We start from the raw sequence: 25,860 nt of genomic DNA, 5'->3' as shown, positions 1-25,860 counted from the left end.
TCAAGATCGTGGAGGGCCTTCCTCCTCTTTGTTGAACAAAGAATTAATGTCACTCACTATAGCAATTGAACTTGAAACCACTGCCAGAAAAATCATGAACAATGCAATAAATATGTCCTTCTTGGTTGAGATTCCATGGGTGTCTCTGCAATTAAAAAATAATTTAGGTTAGAAGTTACATACAAGCAAGGTGAAAGACAAAACCAGAAATGAAAAACAACTTTTTTTCTACCTGAGAGCAACGGTGTTGTGGGGAAAAATGACTATTTAGGACGATCCTATCCACCTAAGGTGTGACAGCGCCTTAGCAACAAACGAATACAACTATCATGATTTCTTCCTTTATGAAATATGAAAGAGAAGAGATCGGCAAACTTACCGTTATCTTCCGGTTGTCCCTCGAACTAGATCCTATTCTCTTTGTGTGTCCACAGCTACTTGCCTCCTCGCTCGATCAAGAGAACAGCTACTTGAATCCCACGAGATCACAAGAGAACAACTACCTGTGACAAGAGAACAACTACTTGCAACAAGAGAAGAACACAATACAAATGCAAATATGCATATTCATAAATGATTCAGGATTAGAAGTAAATCAAATATACTAATGCAATTACACAAAATACACCAGCATATAGGAAAGAATCAAGATAGCTTTATTGAAAGTAACAGGGTTCAGGAAGAGATACAACCCATAGGGCTCCAACCCAGCATCTCCTTCCCAGCAAAATGGAATTCCTTCTTCAGCTCCTTTCAAAGCATAACACACCCAATGTTTCTAGCCACAAACCAACAACAATTCTTTGCAAATACCAAATTCCAGCCTCCCTGATCTCATGTAGAAGAGATCTATATATAGGGATATTGGAGAGAGGATGAGTCAGCTTGAGGCTAGTCTGAGACTAACTAGTGTCATCTCCCACTTCAGTTCTTGAGTACACTTGGAGGTTCTTGCTTCCACTTGGAGATTTGGAACCTCTTACTCATCACCAGTCGAATTCCCTGATCCAAGTGTCATTTTGGAAACTTCCTTGGCATTGACACCTTGAGAAATGACTCTGCCACTTGTCCAAACTCGCTCAACACAGGTAGCCTTATTTGCAGCTGACATTCAACGCAGGTAGACAGTGGAGCAGTTGACATTCAGCGTAGATGCTCAGTGGAGCAGTTGACATGATCCAGAATTGCCTTGTTTTTGAGTGTTTTCAGGTGGAGAACTTTTGTTAAGTGCTGTGGTTTGCTGGCCTTGTTCCTCTAGGGGTAGGAACAACATGTTTAGGGACTTTGGATCCCTTGATTATTGACATTTCATGCTCAGTGATGCAAGGCACAAAAATGTCTATAAGAGTTGCCCCCTAAAGTATGAGGCCGTTTATCAGGTGAAATGCTTTATCCAGGAGGGTCTGAAGTTCATCCATCTGCTGGGAAGAGACCTGTAATAAAATACAATACAATACATTATGATTCATTCTGCTTTCATGATCTAGCTGAGGCAGGCATTCCCATGCTCAACTTTATAAATTCATTTTTGTACATAGAACAGACGATCGTCTGATGGTAGAGTGATATTTTGGTGAAAATTATCATCCTTTGAGTAGGATGATCATCTGCTGCAATGGTGTACATGTCAAATGTCTTTATCTTTCCTGAATATATATCGCAGCCCGGATGGATGAAACTAGATCCGGGGTCTTCAAACTCGTTCGATCTTCACTCTAAGTACAAGTCGATCCATGTGAGAATTGCGCTGAAGTCAAACATGGAAAGACATCGCTTGATTACCGGTCAATGATGTAAACCGTTAACAAGCGCGAGAGGAATCACCGATACTGATAATGACCCTCAAGGTACTGCAGTACAATTCACGTGGTGTGAATACGGGACTTGGCGTCGAACACCACGCAAAATCTTCTGGTCGAAGGTCATTGATGTATACCTGTCGCCGGAAGTGAGAAACTTGCCATTGAGGCATGCAAGCTTCAAAGTACTGAAGGGGTTGTTCCTAGATCAACTCCTTGGATAATGAGCTGATGTCGACAAGGAGCGATCCATCAAAGGAGGTCCTTAATGAATCCCACATCAGTGACACGAAACGGAGCTAATGATTTTAATGGAGGTGAAAACAATCTGTGACATATGATTCAGGGTGGCGGTCATGAATGGATGAAGGATAATGTATGGCAGTGGATGGGACCCGGTTGACTCTTTTTGAACGACTTCTCTTGAACATATGGCGACACTGATGCGATGGATCGGTAGCATTACCCCAAATATGGATGGTATGGCAAGACCATGGTGATGTGACCGGTGAATGAAACAACCCAACCCGAATGTGATACGGAGGAAAAGTGTCATGTTCAAGAGCGACCTGCTACCATCAAAGTTTTCTTGATTTTTCCCAATTTTTCCCCAGTCATTGCTGACCAGTACCTCTTTATTTTTGTCAAGCTTGAGGAGGATAACATATGCTTGTTCTATAACCTGCCCTTCGGGCAAGCCCATCGCTATGTTTTAACGAGCTTAGCGATAGTGAAACTCGTTCTCGTCTAAAGACAAGTTTGCCGCTATTTAATAATTTTAACGAGTCTAACGACAAGGATAACTCGGTCCTTTTCACTTTTAGAGAGTCTGAAAAGGTACATAAAGTTAACTCCAAAATTCCTTTTTCGTCATCTAATCCCTTAAGTCCGAAAAAGTATAAAACAATACAGAAGGGATGAGTTTTCGATAACTTTAACGAGCCGAATAAAACAAGCGCTCAACCTTTTTGTGCAATAATCCCTCAGGTCCAAAAAGATTAAAATCTAGAGGAGGGATAGCTCTTCCAGTCCTTTAACGAGATGGAAGGCCAAAACTCGGCAATCTTTTCATATTTTACGAGTCAGTTGAAAAGAGCTTAAAGAAGACTCGTCTTTTGAGGAACGAGTGATAAACAAGGATAGCAACTGATTCTAGGTACAGGTTGGAATTTTCCAATCACGGTAGTGTCACAAGGATGGCTAGGTGAAATTACTCTTCGCAGCTGTTCCTCAAAATGGGTAAACAATCATATGGAGGTGAACGATCGGCCAAATGAAAGTGGAGGTGGCAGGTGCAAACACGACCAAGGCTTTTTATGGCTGATAAATTTACGATCACAGCGGTTATTTACCGAGATAGGTTCATTTTTTAGTTAAAAATGAGCTTAAACTCTGGAGGAAACATTGCTCACTGCTTATATTTATTTTTTAACGAGCATGAAGACCGCGTTAAAACTGCTCGGATCTTGCGTTTATTTTTTAACGAGCATGAACTTTATGCTAAAACTGTTCGATTACCCAGTCTTTTGATCAAGAGTGTCTCATGAAAGATCCCATTTTTTATAGAGCTTGCGCCTTACCAAAGCTATGCTCACTCTCCTTTCTTTATGCAAGTTCGGAAACGGCTAATCCTACGAGTTTAAAGGGTTAGACCTACAGGTTTAAAGGGAGGACCTAAAAATTTTAAAAAATAAATAGTCGCCCCTTGCTTGCACTCCTAAAGGTTTGCATAACCCCAGGTATAAGGTATGATTTCAAAGTTACCTCTACTTCAATTCCATTGAAACTTTCGTTTCACCGGGAGAGCCCTACCTCTTTCAGGTTACCCAAAGATTGTCTCGTTAATCTTTCAAACAAAACACTTCCTCGGCAATGTCTACCGAAATAAACAAAGGTGAGTGACGACCCCCGCCCTCTCACATAACTTTGACAAGAGAATCTTATTCCAGAATAACCCCTCTTCCAACCACGGACGAGGTACGGACTAGTCATATTATCCCGCGGAAACCTACCCTATACCCAAAGTTTCCCTGCCGAAGCAGGCCAGGATGCATGCCCCCTGGGTTCCAGTCATATCCTCCCGGATTACTCGCGCTCATCAGGAGGACGGACCGTGGGTCGAGACACTTCTTGCGTGAATATACCATTTAGGGATGGCACATGACTATTTGCGATGTGTGATCCGGGAAACGAAAGTTGGTCCACGAGCTTGACCATTCTTCCTCCATGCGGAAAACACATTACTCTAAAGAGTGAGGATACTACAGCTCCCATGCAATATATATAGTCTCGTCCAAGGAGTAGGTTATAATCCAAGGGTCCTTGAACGACCATCACGTTCATTTGAACGGTCTTCCCTTTCAATGTTATAGGCACATTGGGGAGGATCCCTAAAGGTCGACTGGTTCCTTTATCAAAACCTGATAGATTTCTCATCTCAGGTAAAAGCGTCGGCGAACCAAGCGCTTTCCAAGCAATAGAGGAAAGGATACTCACAGACGCCCCCTCATCAATGATAGTGCCAGCCATTACCATTCTGTATATTTGACAAATAATTCTGAATGGCACACTGGCTGGCAACCGGGGTCTGCCTAGTTGGTTCCAATCAAAGGACACAACCAGGTTGCTTGGTGGTGGGACCGAATATACGGCCGGATAGCGCTCTGATGAACTTCCTTCCTGCGACAAAGGAATGATGGCATTGCCCCCTTGATCATCAGAGTCAGTGCTGATGAAGAGAACTTGGACGGTGTCGTCTGTATTCTCTTCTGTGATGGTGTCATTCGAAGATGGAGCCTCTGAAGGAAAAACCGGGTCAACTGCCGTATCAACCTTTTGACTTTCGTCAGGCATGGATCCAGACGGTTCTTATTCAATGACAGGTGCTTCGGCTGACCATCTAAGTGGCTCAGCCGGATTCTCAACTAGTGAGGGACTTGGCAGGAGTTTTTGATATTGTTGTGGGGAAAAGTATCCGACTCGGATGACCCTATCCCTACTCTAAAGGTGACAGTCTTTAGCAACAACTGAAAGTAAAGCTTTGATATTTTCCTTTATGAAAGTACAGAGAGAAGGAAGAAAAGATTAACCAACCTGGTGTCTTTCGCTTAGTCGATCCTTATCCTCTCTCTTTGTCTCTTGTTCCCAGCTCCTTGCTCTCTTTGCCGGTCCAGCTACACACAGATCCTGCACAAAACAAGAGAGGAAACTACAAGATACATGTACTCATAACTGATGCATGGATTAGAGTGAATCAAATATACAAGTAAATACAATACATCAATGCAATACAAGTATATAGGAGAACATGCAAAACTTTATTGATAGAAGTAACAGGGTTCTGAGAAGGTTACAACCATTGATGGCTCCAATCCAGCAGCACCTCCCCAGCAGCAAGAACTCTCCTCTTCACCTCTAGTAAAACAATCACCCAATAGCTCTAACTGTAAACCAACAGCACCTCCTTGCTTTACACAAAATTCCAGCCTCCTTAGACCTCATAGAAGAGCTCTATATATAGGAGAGAAGAAGAGAGGATGAGTCAGCTTGAGACTGACATGAAGCTGCCTTGTGTCCTCTCCCTCTTCAGTTAAACTTCAGTCCTTGAGTCCACTTGGAGATCCTTGCTTACACATGGTGATCAAGTACCTCTTACTCATCACAGGGCGAATCTCATGAACCAAGTGTTAGTTTGGAAGCTTCCTGGGCAGTTGACACCTTGCAGAATGACTGTGCCACTTGGCCAATCTCGCCCAGCGCAGGTAGCCTTCATTAGATTTGACTTCCAGCGCAGGTACAAGGAGGAGCAGTTGCATTCCAGCGCAGAAGCTCAGTGGAGCAGCTGACATGATCCAAAATAAGCCTGTTTTGAAGTGTTTTCAGGTGGAGAACTGATTGGAAGTGCTGTTGTTTGATGACCTTGTTCTTTTAGGGATAAGAACAACATGTTTAGGGACTGAGGATCCCTGTAATTATTGACATTTCATGCTCCATGTAGCGAGGCACAAAAATGTCTATAACAGTTGCCCCCTAAAGTATGAGGCCGTTTATCGGGTGAAATGCTTTATCTAGAGGGTCCGAAGTTCGTTCCAGTGCTGAGGAGGCGCCCTGTAATACAATACAATACAATACATTATTTTTCATTCTATTTTCATGATCTAGCTGAGGCGGGCATTCCCATGCTTAGCTTTTATAAATACATTTTGGTACATATGACAGACGATCGTCTGAAGGTAGACTGATAGTTTTCTGCTGAAATTATCATCCTTTGAATAGGATGATCATCTGTTGCAATGATGTACATGACAAATGATTTTATATTTCCTGAATATATATCGCAGCCCGGATGGATGAAACTAGATCCGGGGTCTTCAAACTCGTTCAATCTTCACTCGAAGTACAAGTCGATCCATGTGAGAATTTCGTTGAAGTCGAACATGGAAAGACATCGCTTGATTACCGGCCAATCATGAAAACCGTTAACAAGCGCGAGAGGAATCACCAATAATGACGATGACCCTCAAGGTACTGCAGTACAATTCACGTGGCGTGAATAAAGGACTTGGCGTCGAACGCCACGCAAAATCTTCTGGTCGAAGGTCATTGATGTATACCTGTCGCCGGAAGTGAGAAACTTGCCATTGAGGCATGCAAGCTTCAAAGTACTGATGGGGGTGTTCCTAGATCAACTTCTTGGATAATGAGCTGAAGTCGACAAGAAGCGATCCGTCAAAGGAGGGCCTTAATGAATCCCACATCAATGACATGGAACGGAGCTAATGATTTTAGTGGAGGTGAAAACAAACTGTGACATATGATTCAGGGTGGCGATCATGAATGGATGAAGGATAATGTATGGCAGTGGATGGGACACGGTTGACACTTTCAGAAAGACCCCTCTTGAACATATAACGACACTGATGCGATGGATCGGTAGCATTACCCCAAATGTGGATGGTTTGGCGAGGACCATGGTGATGAGACCGGTGAATGAAACAACCCAACCTGATGTGGTACGGAGGAAAAGTGTCATGTTCAAGAGTGACTTGCTACCATTAAACTTTGATGTTCTCCCAATTTTTCCCCAGTCATTTCTGACCAGTACCTCTTTATTTTTGTCAAGCTTGAGGAGGATAACATATGCTTGTTCTATAACCTGCCCTTCGGGCAAGCCCATCGCTATGATTTAACGAGCCTAGCGATAGGGAAACTCGTTCTCGTCTAAAGACAAGTTTGTCGCTATTTAATCATTTTAACGAGTCTAACGACAAAGAAAACTCGGTCCTTTTCATTTTTAGAGAGTCTGAAAAGGTACAGAAAGTCAACTCCATAATTCCTTTTTCGTCATCTAATCCCTTAAGTCCGAAAAAGTATAAAACAATATAGAAGGGATGGCTATTCGGTACTTTTACGAGCCGAACAAGACAAGCGCTCGATCTTTTTGTGCAATAATCCCTCAGGTCCAAAAAGATTAAAATCTAGAGGAGGGATAGCGTTCCGATTGTTTAACGAGCTGGAAGGCCAAAACTCGGCAAACTTTTCATATTTTACGAGTCAGTGAAAAGAGCTCAAAGAAGACTCGTCTTTTGAGGAACGAGTGATAAACAGGGATAGCAGCAGATTCCAGGTACAAATCGGAATTTTCCAATCACGGTAATGTCGCAAGGATGGCTAGGTGAAATCACTCTTCGCAGATGTCCCTCAAAATGGATAAACACACATATGGGGGTGAACGATCGGCCAAATGACAGTGGAGGTGATGGATGAAAACACGACCAAGGTTTTTAAGGCTGATAACTTTACGATCGCAATGGTTGTTTACCGGGATAAGTTCATTTTTTAATGAGCTTGGACTCTGCTGGAAACTTTGCTCACACTTTTCTATTTTTTAACGAGCATGAATTCCGTGGTAAAACTGCTCGATTCATGGTCAAATTTAATTTTTTACTTTTACTAGCTTTTCTCTTTTCAAATGTAGTACTTCATCTTCAATTGCTGCAACAAACTTAGTTAGAAATGGACAATATTTGCATGAAAATGAGATTATAACCCTAATATTTAACTTTAAACTGTGTAAAAAAGTCATAAAAAGGGGTTTTTACCTCTCATTTACCATTTCATTTGCATTTTGCTTGTTGGAGCTCTGGAGGTGCCTCTTCTTCCTTCATTTTCACCAGCTGATTCCGGGAGATTCTGTGGACGATTTTCAGCGCCGTTTGGACCAGGTAGGAGCTAAACCTTAGCCCTTCACTTTCATGGTTTCCTTTTTCAGTTTCATGCATGTTTTTCAGGGTTTCTGGGCCCCAGGGGTTTCATCAGGGCGCCCTGGCATCAGCGCAGGTTCCCCTTTCGAAACTTGCGCTGTATTTCAGGCAGCCTTAAGGCAGAATGCGCTCCAGAGCAAGGGGGAGACTCTCTGCCTGCGCTGGGCCTAGAAAAGCTGATTTTGCATGAGTTTTTTGATGATTTTTCGCCAGATTTTCATCAAAATCAGGAACTTACTCTTTCTCTTGTTTGATTGCAGGGAACTTTGAACAAAATGTCCCTTACATGGCGAGAACGAGAACATGAAGCAGAGGACATGGTTGCACTCCATGACCCAGTCACGGTGAACGCGCTTCGGAACTGTGGCCTGCTGAAGTTCTTCCGTATCTCTAGCATGAGAGCACAGATTTCTTTACTGCAGTATATGCTTGATTTTTGGGATCCTGTTAACCAAGTATTCCAGATTAGGGGGAAAACCATCCCCTTGACCATAGAGGACATGTACTTCTTGACTGGGTTGTCAAGGCGGGGTGCCCCCATTTCTTTGTCAGGTACGGTCCGAGGGACTAATTCCACCAGAGATTACATTCGTCAGTATTGCAGGGAAGGTTCACAGCCGAGCAAAGACGGCAAGATCAATATCCGTGACATCACTGATAGGTCTCTCAGGTCCATTCTGTTTACCATTGGTAGGATGGCCGGTAGCGCAGCTTTACATGTTGCCAACAGATCTTACATGCAGCACGCCTTGGAGTGTCTCCAACCGAAAGTGTTTAACTGGTGTGATGCGGTACTTGTTCAGATGAAAAGTCAATTGACCAAGGTAAAGGACGGGGGGCTGAAGAACTTTGGATTTGGTTCTATTCTGACTGCCTTTGTCTTGGAGAAAATCCCATTGATGCAACCTCAGTACATCATGCTTGATTTGCCTTCTCCGACCGAGCCACGCATGCAGAGGTGGGTTGACCATATGTCCCGGCATGCCGGTCAACCCCATATTACTTTCACTGAGTCCTTCTTTAGGTGGTTCGAGCGTCAGGAGATGGCATTTTCTGAGTATCCATATGTGGGTATGGACTACCGAGGTGATCCGGACTTGGTGCTTCCGGATGGCGAGAAATGGGGTGCTATTGGTAAAATATCTGACCATATCACTGTTTATTGTTTTTATTCATGATGTTAATGTTCAAAACTGATCAAAATCTTGGGTGCATGCAGATGTTGGTCCTGTTCGTCCAGTAGCTCGTCCACGATCGCCAGTTGCTGCCCCAGCAGCAGAGCCTGCGAGGAGAGTTGTTATTCGCGACCTTGGTGATACTGAGATACTTGCAGCTGTGCAGGAGCAGGTTGAGAGCCTTACTCGTGGTCTTCCAGATGTATAGATTGACGAGTTACCTTTACCGTTGCAGCGGCACACTATCGGCGTGCCTAGACGATGGACTCGTCTCTTGCGCATGATTGCACAGACCGTGACGTACTTTCATGAGCACCACTAGGCTAGGGTGCCCCCTAGCATCTTTTTGAGTTCTAGGTCATATGACCAATTTTTTTTTTATTACAGCACATTATGTACAAACTATAAACAGCTTTATATATTTTGATTTTCGAAGTTTATTTTGGTTTATTTGTGACCCACTTGCATAGCACCGATGCATCTCTTTTTATATATGTCGTAAATGTCTATCTAATACATAGTTTGCTAATGAATCTGTTAATGTGTTCAAGTTTCTGGAAATATGTTGGTATTGAATTGAATCAAACTCTCTTTCCAAAATCTTAACCCTTAGAAACATTCGATAAATAGCTGGATTGCGGACTGAATATATACCAGTGAGTTGTAGTATCACAAGTTGTGAGTCTAGCCTAACAATTAGTTGGCGTATACCATGAGCAATGGTATCAGAGAGGAGTTCAATCAACGCACTATACTCAGCGATATTGTTCGTTGACCGTCCAATACACACACCTCTGAAACTCACTAACTCGCCGCTTGGATAAAAAATGGCCCAGGCTACGGAGGACAAATTCCGCGTACTACGACTCGCTCCGTCAGCATATCCCACATATGTCTCAGAATAATTCGACATCTGCAACAAATGAGAAGGGTGGATTACTTAACCGAAACAAACATTTTAGCGAAAACAAAATACAACAAAAGCACTCAGGTTACTATTTAGGCATACTAACGCTTGAGGTACAACCCGTTACGGGGTTGCGCCAGTGGTATTCCGTCATAATCCATTAACTCGTAGGCTCCTTTTGCTAACACCCTTTTAACAATATAGGGACCCATCCATAAGGACTGAAATTTTCCTGCTCCTAATTTATCGGATTCTTGGTCGTAAAGCAAAACCAAGTCACCCTCAGAGAAGATGCGAGGTTTGACATTCTTGTCGAACTGTGCTTTGACTCGTTTCTTATGGGCTTCGTTCGCCAAAGCGGCGTCACGATGGTTTTCATCCAATTGGATCAATTCCAAGAAACGAGCCTCTTCTTCTGAGGTTCCGGGGAGGAGGTCAATTGCGAGTTTAAGAGACGAAATTTCGCACTGGATCGGTAATACTGCCTCCAGGCCATACACCAATTGGAATGGCGTGAACCCAGTGGCGTTTTTTACCGAGGTCCGGTAAGCCCACAGTGCTGAGTACAGGATTAGGTGCCATCTTCTCTTGTGAACCCCGATCATCCTTTGCAACATACGCTTCAGGACCTTGTTGATTGCCTCAACTTGTCCGTTGGCTTGTGGATAATATGGGGTAGAGCTGTCGTGAGATAGCCCTAGTTTGGCAGCTAATTCAACCATCATGTGATTGCGAAAATGCGATCCATGATCTGTCACTATAGCTTGCGGAACGCCGAACCTAGCGACTACATGATTGAAAAAGAAAAGGGCAGTTGTTTCACCAGTGTTATCCAATGTAGGCATCGCCTCAGCCCATTTGGTAAAATAGTCAACAGCGACTATAATATACCCATGCCCCCCGGTCGAGGTGGGGTTACATTGCATGAAATCGATGCCCCACTTGGCGAAGGGCCCAACAGCAACTATCGGCTGTAAGGGTGCGGGCGGTCTTCTGGTTTTGCTATCAAAGATCTGACATGCATGGCAACTTCTGACAGCTATTATGCAATCTTTAAACATAGTTGGCTAGAAATATCCTGCTCGTAAGATTCTTTGTGCTGTTGCATATCCAGATTGATGCCCCCCGCACGCGCCTGAATGACAATCATTCGGGGCTTTTTCGGCCTCCTCATGGGTAAGGCACCTCCTCAGAATTGTATCAACACCACGACGGTAAAGTGTATCACCGACGATCATGTAGTCTTTAGATTGGTATCGTATACGTTTCCGTTCTGAGTGTGAGGTATTAGACCTGAATTTTTGGGTTTGGAGATAAACAATGATGTCTCCATACCACTCATCGCTTACTGATATCAGAAACAAATTTTCATCTACGATTGACTCTTCTGATGTTTCATCGTTGGACGACGATGGGAGATCGCATAATAATTCCGCGAAAACTAGAGCTTTCTTCGATTTGGATTTTACAAAATCTAAATCAAACTCTTGAAGGATCGCTATCCATTTTGAATATTTGCCCCCAAGCAACTGTCGCGACAGTATATACGTCATGGGATTGCAATCTGATAGAACGGTAGTTTTCCTAAAGAGGACATAATGTCGAAACCTTTGAATCGCTTGAACAGCAGCAAGCGCTAGTTTTTCAACATAGGAATATTTACTTTCTGTATCATTTAAGTTTTTACTTAAATAATAAATAGGATGTTCGATTCCATCGACTTCTTGCACTAAGACCATCGCAATGGTCGTATCTACTGCAGCTAGATACAGGTTAAAGTCTCTTTGATAGTCCGGGGCGTACATTAATGATGCTCTTACTAGAGAATCTTTCAGAGCGTCAAAGGAAGCTTGCGCAACCTGGTCCCAGACAAAAGGTACATCCTTTTTCAAAAGACGAGTATAACCTTTGGCAAGTTCTGCGTAATTTGGAATGAACCTCCTCAGAAAGTTTGCTTTCCCTTGGAGTTTCTGAATCTGAAGCAAATTTGAAGGTGGAGGCAAATTAATGATTGCCTGAACCTTACAGGGGTCGAGACGAATCCCGTCCTTAGAGACCACAAAGCCAAGTAAATGACCAGAATCGACGCAAAACACACATTTGTGCAGATTGAGTCTTATCTTGTAGTGTCGGCAACGTAGAAATATTGCTCTCAAATGCCGCGGATGATCAGTCCGCTTCCGCGAATGAGCCGGAAGATCGTCGAGGTAAGGTTGAACAATGTTCTTAATGTCATGGAAGGCATAATTCATTGCCCTCTGAAACGTCGCCCCTGCGTTCTTTAAACCAAAGGGTAATTTTCGATAAGCGAATGTGCCCCACGGACAAATAAATGCAGTCTTAGACTGGTCCTGTGGGCGGATATTTATTTGATTATACCCGGAAAATCCATCCATAAAGGAAAAGATTTCACATCCGGCGCATTCATCAATTATCTGGTCGATGAAGGGTGTAGGGTAGTTGTCCTTTGGACAAGCTTTGTTTACATCCCTATAGTCGACGCACACTCTTATCGTCCCTTGTTTTTTCATAACAGGGACAATATTCGATACCCAATCGGTTAGAGGAACCGGGTAGATGAATCCAGCATGGAGAAGTTTCTCAACTTCTGCCTTAATGGCAGCGGCTTTCTTCGGATGTACCTGTCGAAGCCGTTGTCTTATTGGTTTGACATCAGGATACATTTTAATTTCATGTTCAACTATGCTCGAATCAATGCCTGGCATTTCATCATATGACCATGCAAAGACATCTCTAAATTCGCGAAAGAGAGCACTATATATTTCCAGTTCTGAAGGAGAACAACTTTTGCCGGCATGAATATTCTCTACAACATCAGATTTTGTCGAGATGTTTACGGCTACGGTCTCTTCAATATTGGATAGGTTTCTCTCTGAATCCACCGTATTTACAGTATTTGTTAGGATTTCAAACACTGAAGGGTGGTATAGGTCGTGTTGAGTTTCTTCTTCACACCCTGGAAGAAGGGAACGATGGTGGTGATCATTCCATGGTGCCCCCTCAATCATCATTGATTGTAAGATTCCTTCGTCAGTCCCATGAACTTTTGACCATGGATCTAATGGGGTACCATATTCTTCGGACCTATCTACCCAAACGCTTGACGAGCGTTCATTTGGGCTCGCCTCCCATGCCTGAAACATTGATTGCTACAATATTTCAATAGGGCTAGGTGGCAATACCATTTGATGATCCATGAAGACTTTGTCTTTCGCGACCTTCGACGAAGATACCATGTTGCATGTTGCTACAAACGGGATATCCCCTACATGGAAAGGAGGTGGCAACGCGAAAGTTCCCATCATTGTGGGATCTTTTAGCAAGCCTACTCCGATATCTCGTATTGAATGGTCGCTTCCATGGATCAGGGGAATGCTTCCAGTAACTTGTGAACCATTAGGGAGGAAATTCTGTTGGTCGACGATCGTAATCCCTCCTTCAAATGGGAATGTGATCTTCCTAAAATATGTCGACACTACAGCTGCCATGGCATATATCCATGGTCTTCCCAGTAGGATGTTATAGTCAAGATTGCCATCAATGACTTCAACATCAATTTCCACTGTTTTTCCTCCTAGTTCAACCTTAAAGTTATTTAGGATACCGTACGGAGTGTACGACCTACCGTCAAATGCTTTTAATGTCGTCGAAGATTGCGACAAGGTTGGAGATCCAAGAGTTTTCCAGCAACTCATCGACATGATACATGTCGATGCACCCTCATCAATAATCGTTCTATGAACAGTTTTGTTGAGTGCTTTCACTTGAATAAGGAAAGCTAATTGCGCTGGTAACTGAGGATCATATCCTTTGTGATCAAAGGATACAAGATTGGAATCTTTAGGATCCACTCCACCAATTGCTGATAACAATGCCTGTCTTTGGGATGGACAATTTTGCAGTACTTCAAGAGTCGACATAGCAGATGGCGATTGGGCCAAATCCTCCACTATATTATAGTGTTGCGCCGCTCTGGCGCGAGGGTTAAATGTCGACTTGTGTACTACTCCCTTAGGTGGCTTTATTGTTAATTCATGCGTGAGGGGGGTACAACTTCTGCCGAAGTCGTTGTCGAACTACTGGGTTGATCTTTCCCTTTGTCGTTCGACACCGGCGGATTCCCATAATCTTTATTCCTAGTCGAGATCAAAGCATCATTTTGCTTAGAAACCGACAGCATGAGCACTTGAGACGGGGAAGCATTTCCACTATCAACCATATTTTGACCTGGGGTAGGAAATGGATCAGTCAACACAGCTGAAGTTTGGGAACTTTTAAAGAACCTCTTTAATTCAGCTTTGAACGGACAGTCCTTCGTCGAATGATTTTCATCGCATATTTGACATGGATAAAATTGTTTCCTTTGCCCAGGAGGGTTTGAAGAAGTTTTTTGAGGGGATGACCCACCTTGTTTCTTCTTCTTCCCTTTGTTTTGTTTCTTCTTGCTTCCTGGTTGATTGGAGTTTTTGTCTTTATCCGTAGATACAGCATTTACCTCCGAAGCAAGAATCTCTTGATTTTCTTTTTGATTCGAAGTCTTACGGGCTTTCTTATTCGAATCCCTTGTCGACTTAGCGTTCGTAGTTCCAATCACGCCATCATCGGCACGAGAGTCACTATTCGATCCGGGAGGAGGAGGGATTGAAAATTCCGGTCTGGGGGCATCAGGTATCTTATCATAGAGCGTGCCCGACTGAGTATATACTAAGTCCAAATATTGAGCACGAGCAATAACTTGCTCCTCTGTTACGACGCCTCCCTTGGCCACATCTTCTGTTATAGCAGGCAGAAGAGACTTTATAAACCACTCAGCTAATAGCTGATCTGGAACATAGGTTTTTACCATTCTGCGACGACGACGCCACTCATGTATATGATCTGATATATGTGTGGCCGTTGTCTGCTTGAAATTGGTCAAGATCTCTGTTCCAGTTTCGTACCTTATAGGTAACTGAAAATGTGTTAAGAAAGTCGTGGCTAGGGAACTAAAATTGTCGAACGAGGCTCTAGGTAATTCAATATACCATTTAGCCGCCGGACCAGTCAATGTCCTCTGAAAAAGGCGAAGCCTTATTGAATCATCATTCAAGGTATTCGACGAACACCACAGATGGAATGTCATCACATGATTCGACGGGTCTTCGCCCGGATTTCCATTGAATTTAGGAATGTCCGAAGGAAGTTTGTGAGGAATCGCTGGCCACCAATGGGCATAGGCGATTGGATCGTTCGTCAATCGATGTAAATCTGGTAATTCTAAGGTCGCCACGAATGGCAACTGCTGATTCAGGTTTGGCGAGGCGTACCCAGGATACGATGGAATCGCCTGAGCAGTAGGTCTTTGCACACCAGCATAATGCAACTGATGTTGATACGACTGATATGGCTCGTGGGCTTGGCCACTGTAAAGTGGTTGATTTAACCCATTCTGAATATAGGGTTGCCCACTATTTGCAAAGATCTGTTGCTCAGATCCCTGGTACACCTGTTGAAACTGAGGTTGTTGGTATTGCACCATCCATGGTTGTGAAGCCATGTTTTGCTGTGCGACACTAACCGACGGACCAAGATGCGGGGTTATGGTTCCTGTTTGTATCTGTGTCGTCCCGGCAGTTGGCGATTGTGGTTGTGTTGCAGGGTCAATTGGCTATTGCATTACAACTTGGGGTTGACATACAACAGGCATCGATTGAACTTGCGACACGGTTACAATTGCTGGCGTCGTCGGGATACTAGACATAGGTACACATTGTTGCATGGAATATACAACTCTTGGTTGTTGGGGTAACATAGGTACCCAACCACTCGTCGTTACTTCAGTCAAACCTGAATGTGGTTGAAAACTGCCGTATGGGTATCCCCCCGGAAGAGGAAGTGAAAGGGCATATTGCCCCCCATACGGTAACAATCCGGAGCTCAAGGGTATAGATTGCCTTTGAGGACTGGATGGTCTAAACTGATTCCCAAAGGGATCAATTTGTCTAGTTTCAACATAAGAATTACCGGGTATTATACCGGAAGAACAAACTGGAACAGACCAAGTTGTCATAATAGTCCCTGGGTGGACTCCTTCTAGTTGATGAGAACTAGTTGGGACAGATGGTATGTCGGCAAACATCGTTGGAGTTACAGCAGGAGCTTCTGCTATCGCTGTGTCATTTGGCACAGTCCTAGATGTCGACGGTTGTTCAGACATTTTAAGTCTATCCAATAAACTTCCTAACGATTCTTCAGGAACTTCCAGTGGTGATAGACAAACTTCTGATGCAGAAGGAAAAAGAGTGGAGCCTACTCCAAAATGAATTGGAGTATTTGCTTGCTGGTCCTCTACGATTTCCTCTATTGCAATCAGACCAGGAGGAAGAGGAAGACCGTCAGGTCCGTAAAAGATTTCTGGTGCCGAAGAAGGGGTTGTTTCGACAGCGACAGTTGTTTGAACAACAAGTCTCTGTGGACCGGTTTCAGATAGAACTGGTTCAGTTATGCAAGTACTTGTTTTCAGACTAGGATCAGTACAACTGTCCTTCTGTTGCTGTTGAACTTCTTCAATAGAGGCAGGGATTCCAGAAATATCGGGAGTGACCAGAATCTCAAATGTTGTTGGAACTTCCGTTCTAACTTTAAAAGGAGATTTTGACCTGGTCCAGCGAGTTCGCTTTGCCCGTACTACTTTCGGTTCCGGAGACAAAGACGGTTGACTCGCGAGTCTCCCTGAACGACGGAGTTTTAATTGACTTTCCTCCACGGTTGCGGATTACTTGATCAACTAAAATACAAAAAGGGGAATTATGTTTCCGTATTGAATGAATTTTATTAGACGCTTTTAAACACAACTTTGCTTTTTCATGTTTTAAGAGTCGAGAAAAAGCTAAAGATGACTCTAGTCGCCTTCGATGTATTAACGAGCCCGAAGTGACAAATGCTCGGCTGGACCTTTTCAGTTATAGAGTTTGAAAAGGGCCAAAAGAAACTGCTCTGGAGATCTAGGCAGAGGGTGTGCCAAACCTTTCGCGAAACCACAGAATACGTTTTACGGTACGGGTGGTCGATCTTCGTGAATTCTGTGTTCACTGCATCGCGATCAGTAGGGCGGTCGACACGGCTTCCTAAGGATAAAGGATAATTGCCTATAGGGGTCTCCCAATATACGCGACGGTACGCAGGAGCTCAAGTCCGTATTAGTGTATCGTCCCTCAGGAGGAATCACCCACCTTCGTAGAGATCGACAGTCACTACGTTTAACGACGCCGGAACACGTCTCTACCTAGACCTCTATTGTGAGCGTTATGTTACAATGCGTTTTTAGATTCATTCAATATATTTTAAGTTGATCTTGTTTATCAGTTTGTCTTTCAGGATCACCACGAGATGTATTGGTACAAATTCCTAAATGCAGCTAAAATGATAAGCAAGCTTTCATAATCTTTTTAGCTTTGAAAATCCTAACTACTGAGGGGAGAGAAAAACAATATCTTTCCACACAGAGCACAAAGCACAAACTAATGCACTTTCTCCTAGATCAGACACACAAACTTATCAAAAATGCAAATGCAAGATGCATGTATTTCTTTTCTTTTCCCTTAATGTTGATGTAGACAAAAGGAAATTGTTGTATAATTTTCGAATTCAATTTGAAGCGTAAACAAACAAGTTTCGTCTAAAATGAAAAGACACCTTACAGGTACTTGTTTTAACACTAAAAATATACGAATTCAAACCATAAAATGAAAAACAAACAAACTCAAACAGCCATGAACAGTAATAAAACTAGCTCTTAAGATCACACAGACACTTTTACAGTTCAGGATCTAAGAGGCCACAGCTATACTGGTTCGCTTTTCACAATGGGAAATTGTAACTGAACAAGAAATACTGAAAGAACATTCACAGTTTCATCACACAACTGAGGCAGAATAATGTCAAGGAGAATGGTTTACAGCAAGTACAATGACCAGCAAGCAATCAGCAAAAAATTCAGTGAAAACAGGGCTCAGACACAAAGGGAAACCTTAGCAAGACACTGGCTAACTGGACCAGCGCAGGCTCTGGTCTGTCAGTTTGATTCTCAGCGCAGTTCCCGAAGGGAGTACCTGCGCTGGAATGCAGACTGCCTGTGGACAGCCTGCACTGAGACACGAGAGTTGCGTTTCCAAGGAATTCCGGGTCATAAAAAGCTCAAAAATGCACTGTTTTTGCTGAAATAAAAGCTATAGGTCAAGTACAGGCTAAGGGATGATCAAGAGGATGAAAAGCTATCACAAAGAGTAAAGAGTCTTTTGTAGATCAGCTCTTCAAATCTTGAATTTGTTCAGCAAATGAGCAAGAGTAGCAGTCCCTCTACTTCGCTTTTGATATAGTCAAAAGCTTTTCGATTTGGTACTCTTTTCTTCAAGAAATGAATAGCAAAATACTACAAACACCAACAAGATACTAGGCTCCCCAGTGGAGTCGCCAGTTTGTTGTGGGGAAAAGTATCCGACTCGGATGACCCTATCCCTACTCTAAAGGTGACAGTCTTTAGCAACAACTGAAAGTAAAGCTTTGATATTTTCCTTTATGAAAGTACAGAGAGAAGGAAGAAAAGATTAACCAACCTGGTGTCTTTCGCTTAGTCGATCCTTATCCTCTCTCTTTGTCTCTTGTTCCCAGCTCCTTTCTCTCTTTGTCGGTCCAGCTACACACAGATCCTGCACAAAACAAGAGAGGAAACTACAAGATACATGTACTCATAACTGATGCATGGATTAGAGTGAATCAAATATACAAGTAAATACAATACATCAATGCAATACAAGTATATAGGAGAACATGCAAAACTTTATTGATAGAAGTAACAGGGTTCTGATAAGGTTACAACCATTGATGGCTCCAATCCAGCAGCACCTCCCCAGCAGCAAGAACTCTCCTCTTCACCTCTAGTAAAACAATCACCCAATAGCTCTAACTGTAAACCAACAGCACCTCCTTGCTTTACACAAAATTCCAGCCTCCTTAGACCTCATAGAAGAGCTCTAGATATAAGAGAGAAGAAGAGAGGATGAGTCAGCTTGAGACTGACATGAAGCTGCCTTGTGTCCTCTCCCTCTTCAGTTAAACTTCAGTCCTTGAGTCCACTTGGAGATCCTTGCTTACACATGGTGATCAAGTACCTCTTACTCATCACAGGGCGAATCTCATGAACCAAGTGTCAGTTTGGAAGCTTCCTGGGAAGTTTACACCTTGCAGAATGACTGTGCCACTTGGCCAATCTCACCCAGCGCAGGTAGCCTTCATTAGATTTGACTTCCAGCACAGGTACAAGGAGGAGCAGTTGCATTCCAGCGCAGAAGCTCAGTGGAGCAGCTGACATGATCCAAAATAAGCCTGTTTTGAAGTGTTTTCAGGTGGAGAACTGATTGGAAGTGCTGTTGTTTGATGACCTTGTTCTTTTAGGGGTAAGAACAACATGTTTAGGGACTGAGGATCCCTGTAATTATTGACATTTCATGCTCCATGTAGCGAGGCACAAAAATGTCTATAACAGATATCCAGGAGGAAGATTCGCTCGTAAAATCAGACGATCTTCCAGAACTCTTTTTGCCTCGTCTAAGAAGGGACAACGGTGGATGGCGTGATCGCCTTCACACAGTCTGCAGGGAAATTTAACTTTCCCATTCTGTCCTGGAGCTTCACTACCACTAGTTGACGGTGAGCAGTCGACATGGCTATCAGAGGTCGATGCTCCCGAATTGTGCAAACGGGGGGACCAGTCTCTTAGTATCCGTGGGATACAGGGACAATATCTATGGAAGTGGTCTCCCCTGCATATGATTCATGGCGATTTAGGCCTTACAAGTGCGTTGTGTGGATTTTTGTTAGATGACATCTGTTTGCCCCCAGTCGCCTTAGGCTCCTTCTTCTTCTCCTTCTTCTCCTTAGGAACCCGATTTTTTGATCGACTAGATCCATCAAGTGAAGAGGAAGGAGGGGAGGAAGATGAAGTGGAAGGCTGGGAGGCAACTCTTGTTTGATCTAACTGTTGACTCGACTGTTCAGGAGTGGTGGTATCTTGAACGACATTGGTTGAAAAGAGCCAAACTAGTAGGCCAATTGTCAGTCCTGGAAGCGACAATGTGGCCATGTGGGGCGCACCAACATCTCCCCAAGAGGAGAAGGGACTAGGATTTCCACCCAAGGGAACTCCTTGGTTGGTGTGCTCCATCTTTTCAACCTAAAGATCAACACAGGATTAAAGGGTGATTGTTCCGTTTAAAATAAATTGTTAACGACGCTTTTAGACACAACTTGCTTTTTCAGTTTTAAAGAGTCGAGAAAAAGCTAAAGATGAATCTAGTCTCCTTCGATGTTTTAACGAGCCCGAAGTGACAAATGCTCGAATGGACTTTTTCTGTTATAGATTCTGAAAAAGGCCAAAAGAAACTGCTCTGGAGATCTAGGCAGAGGGTGTGCCAAACCTTTCGCAAAACCACAGAATACTTTTTACGGTACGGGTGGTCGATCTTCGTGAATGCTGTGTTCACTGCATTGCGATCGGTAGGGCGGCCGACACGGCTTCCTAAGGATAAAAGATATATGCCTATAGGGGTCTCCCAATATATACGCGACGGTACGTGGGAGCACAATCCGTATTAGCGCCACTGACTCTCAGGAGGAATCACCCACCTTCTTCGAGATCGACAGTCACTATGTTTAACGACGCCGGAACACGTCTCTAGCCTAGACCTCTATGTTGTGCGTTATGTTACAAAGCGTTGTTAGGTTCATTCAGTTTATTTTAGGTTGATCTTTTTAAAGTTTGCCTTTCAAGGTTCACCACGAGATGTATGATACAACTTCCTAAATGCAGTCTAAGATGATAAGCAAGCTTTACAATATTTCAACTTTGAAAATCCTAGCTACTAAGGGAAAAGAGAGCGACTATCTTTTCTCAAAGAGCAATCAACACACTCTAATGCACTCTCCCTAAATCCAACATGCAAAATTATCAAATGCAAAATGCACAATGCAGGTGTTTGTTTTCACTTTCTTAGTATAAATGCCTACAAAGAAAGATTTTTGCACAACTTTGAATTTGCTTTTACAATGATCAAAATAAACAAGTTCACTTTCTTCGAAATCAACAAGGGTAGAAGAGATTACAATCACTTTGCGATTTTCGAAATAAAGACTTGTTTTGATACTTTGAAAGAGACAAATTCAAACCAATAAGCAAAAGTAAAACTATAATCAATCTGAACAAACATCCAATGAACTCTCTTCTAAGATCACTCTCAATCAGATCTGAATCAAAGGCTACAGAAAGACTACTTTACTCATGCAAATGAAGACTGTAAATGACGCCACAAACACATAAAAACATTCACAATCTTTTTGTACAAAAATTGGGGCGGAATTCAGGCAAAGAAAAGGGTTATCAGACCAACACCTATACTTGGTTAAAGGCTGCAAAAACAGAGATCAAAACAGGGCAAAAAAGGACAAAGAACCCCAGCTGCACAAGGCCACATTGGTTCAGCGCAGGTCCAACACTGTCAGTTTGACATTCAGTGCAGGTAGCCCCTTCGGGACCTGCGTTGAAATGCAGACTGCCTTCACAGTGCCTGCGCTGAAGAGAGAAACTCTCGTTTCCCTTGATTTCTGGGTCACAAAATGCTCAAAAATCAACTGTTTCAGGCCAAATCAGAAACAAAAGCAAGGTATAAACAGAGGGATGCTTTGATAGGGTACTAAAGCCTATCACAAGGATCAATCAAATCATTTTTGGATCTAGTTTAAATCATAGACAAGTCCAACATACTGGATCAAAGCAACAACTTTTACTTTGCATCTGGGAAAGATGCAGTTCAAGAGTTGCTGTCAAGTCTATGAAGTAAACAAATGACGAAAACACAAATGAAATGAATAAACAAGTTCTTCCCCAGTGGAGTCGCCAATTTGTTGTGGGGAAAAATGCCTATTTAGGATGATCCTATCCACCTAAGGTGTGACAGCGCCTTAGCAACAAACGAATACAACTATTATGATTTCTTCCTTTATGAAATATGAAAGAGAGGAGATCGGCAGACTTACCGTTATCTTCTGGTTGTCCCTCGAACTAGATCCTCTTCTCTTTGTGTGTCCACAGCTACTTGCCTCCTCGATCGATCAAGAGAACAACTACTTGAATCCCACGAGATCACAAGAGAACAGCTACCTGTGACAAGAGAACAACTACTTGCAACAAGAGAAGAACACAATACAAAGGCAAATATACATATTCATAAATGATTCAGGATTAGAAGTAAATCAAATATACTAATGCAATTACACAAAATACACCAGCATATATGAAAGAATCAAGATAGCTTTATTGAAAGTAACAGGGTTCAGGAAGAGATACAACCCATAGGGCTCCAACCCAGCATCTCCTTCCCAGCAAAATGGAATTCCTTCTTCAGCTCCTTTTAAAGCATAACACACCCAATGTTTCTAGCCACAAACCAACATCAATTCTTTGCAAATACAAAATTCCAGCCTCCCTGATCTCATGTAGAAGAGATCTATATATAGGGATATTGGAGAGAGGATGAGTCAGCTTGAGGCTGGTCTGAGACTGACTAGTGTCCTCTCCCACTTTAGTTCTTGAGTCCACTTGGAGGTTCTTGCTTCCACTTGGAGATTTGGAACCTCTTACTCATCACCAGTCGAATTCCTTGATCCAAGTGTCATTTTGGAAACTTCCTGGGCATTGACACCTTGAGAAATGACTCTGCCACTTGTCCAAACTCACTCAGCGCAGGTAGCCTTCTTTGCAGATGACATTCAACGTAGGTAGACAGTGGAGTAGTTGACATTCAGTGCAGATGTTCAGTGGAGCAGTTGACATGATCCAGAATTGCCTTGTTTTTGAGTGTTTTCAGGTGGAGAACTTTTGTTAAGTGCTGTGGTTTTCTGGCCTTGTTCCTCTAGGGGTAGGAACAACATGTTTAGGGACTTTGGATCCCTTGATTATTGACATTTCATGCTCAGTGATGCAAGGCACAAAAATGTCTATAACAAACGGGAGCTGGGAAGATGAACCCAATACAAACTACTGCTGTGGCCCCTGTGAATTGAAATTCATCCCAGATACTTGGTATGAATGATGCCCCAAGGAAAACGATTCCAATTAACCCAACAGTGATCAAAATGAACCTCTTATTATCCAAAACAAGATGCTTTTTCGTTGAAAAGACAAGCCCATAAAGATTAAGTCCCAGGGCAAAAAAAATGAGAGGAAAGACCAGCATCAGATGTACAACATAGGTCACACGAACAATATCATTCAGCACAAAAATGTAGGGAACTCCCAAGTTGGTGTCAAAATTGGCCAGGACATCATCCATGGTCTGGTCTCCAAATAGAAGAAAGCCAAAAAAGCTTGTACTTATGTATACAATTGAGCTTGATGCCAATGATGTGCGAACAATGGGCTGCATTTTTGAAGGGTCCTCAAGTTCATTGTATATGGAATGAACTGCATGGCGCAAAGACATCACAATTCATTATAACATAATTTTAAATGCAAATTCAACTAATGAACTCTAAGATACTACACTGCAGGAACAGAGATGGAGGAAAATAATCCATACCATTGTAATGACAGATGTAAGCAGTCACAATAACTGGTACCACAGTGAAAAGCTTCAAGAACGAAGTAAAATCCACAATATCTGGTAACAATCTTGGTGCTTTGACTGTGCCACTGAACAACTTTACAATCACAATACTAGCTGTAATCACAAAAAATACAACAACAAGTGCAACTGATAATGCAGAAGTGAATTTCAAAGAATCTGCAAATTCATGGAAATGAACACATCAATATAGGCATGAAGATTTGAACATCACAACTCCTAAGGAATAACCCATGATCCACATCCTTGAATGTATATGCCATATGCCATTTCTAACAGGGCAACATGAAAAGTCAGACAAATTGTTAAGCAGATGCCATCAGTATGTGACATTCACAAGATATGTTGAATCCCCTCATATAATTACAACAGTTTCTAGACATTTAAATCCCTGAAAAGGCCCAAATGAAATATGATATATCTGAAAATCAGTGCTAAAAAATGCTTATCAGGATGAGCAAAGCAAACTTACCCACTCTCTTGAAAGACACCAACGGAGCTAAAATAAGGACTATGGTGAGAACTAGGATCAGAACACGTCCATTCCACCAATGAAATCCAAACCATTATTCAAGTATACCTGCATGATGCATGCCATTTGATGATGTTCTAGATAGCACATCGCCTGCCCAAATCAAGAAAACGCCTCCATCAGACATAGAGATTTCTAATTCAAAGCCATATATAAGATAGGAATCATGCCCAAAGTAATATAAAAGTGGCACTAGATAATTGACCATTCAAACAAAAATGAAAGGAATCTAAGAAAAAAGAGACTAAAAAAGCATGTCAAGTCATGTATGCTTCATAGAAAACTTCAACTTTGTTAAACAGAAACAAGTTGTTAGTGTTTCAGCTTGCTAAACTGCTCACAATGCAAAAATTGGGTTGAAGTTTCAATTCAAGCAGTACTTTTAAAATACTCTAGTTGTAACATACATGCTTAAATATTTCCACACGATAAACTATTTGTCCTTGGATATTACCCTCAAAACTGGGCTAATTCAGCCTGCGACCTAAAATGCATAACCTACAATGTTTAGATTGAATTACTTTTCAATTCATCTTATCTTGATTCCTTTCTAACAGAAGCCTGTAAAAAAAATATCAACGGATTGCTTCTAAATCAATGATTGCAAATAGTTAAACTCTTCACAAGGTATGAGGGTCTCCCTCGATCTCCAACATATTAAACATGATGCAATTATGATCTAGAGTCAGATGAACAGAAACCCACTCAAGTTCAAACACTGGATTCAGTGATTAAAAGCAAGGGACTATCACATATTTACCAAGATTCAACTTGGGAAATATCACTGAATAAAGGCAGTGATAAACTGGTAATTCACCTTATGTTGCATCCCTTTCCATAATCTTCCAACAAATTGGTCTCCTCAAACAGAAAATACTGATTATGATCGGTTGTTCTAACAACAAAGGGAGTGAGATTTTTTCAAAAGACATCAGAAGCAGGAAACAAATAACAGAGGAGAAATAAATAATTTGTTCCCAGTACATGATTTTGTAATCAAATAAAAAGACTTTTTCAACTCACAAGGACTGAGAGATGACTCGATTTCAGAACTTTATCCAGATCTTTAGCATTCAAAATGCAACCAAACAAAAAGTACCTTAGTTTTTGTACTTGATACCTTGAACATCACTAAAAAATTATCTCCTACTCTGCCAAGTTTTAGCCTTTAGGCGGGTATCCAAATTCTGTGGTAAGACTTTTGCCTGGAAAGGAAGTTGATCATTTCTCATCTTAGTCAATCCTCGGAACCATTTTGCTGCTTTTCTTGTGCCAAACAGGACATTACAGTCTGCACATTTATCACAAAACTAACATAATCAATAACATGAACACATCTGAAATAAAAAGGGGTTATATACTCTAACATGTAGCAATGTTGTTAAAACTGAAAAAATAAATAAATAAAAGTTGTCCAGAGACAGAGCAAGTTACCTGATGACCCTGATTGATCTTCTGAAACAACAATAATAGCATCCATAATGCGCTCCTCTGCTTTTGTCATACAA

At 42.3% G+C, this 25,860-nt stretch overlaps 1 pseudogene; it reads right to left on the bottom strand.

Moving 5' to 3' along the window:
• Positions 1–25,856, bottom strand: LOC149211502 (amino acid transporter AVT6A-like; annotated as a pseudogene).
• Positions 25,857–25,860: the final 4 nt, after the last annotated feature.

This window comes from Pinus tabuliformis, chromosome 1_1 (assembly GCF_031772625.1).
Source record: "Pinus tabuliformis cultivar Carrire ecotype Pingquan chromosome 1_1, CPIR1, whole genome shotgun sequence".
In the NCBI taxonomy this organism is placed as follows: domain Eukaryota; kingdom Viridiplantae; phylum Streptophyta; class Pinopsida; order Pinales; family Pinaceae; genus Pinus; species Pinus tabuliformis.
Note: the sequence above shows the minus strand (reverse complement) of the source record. Positions and strands in the feature narration are given on the sequence as shown.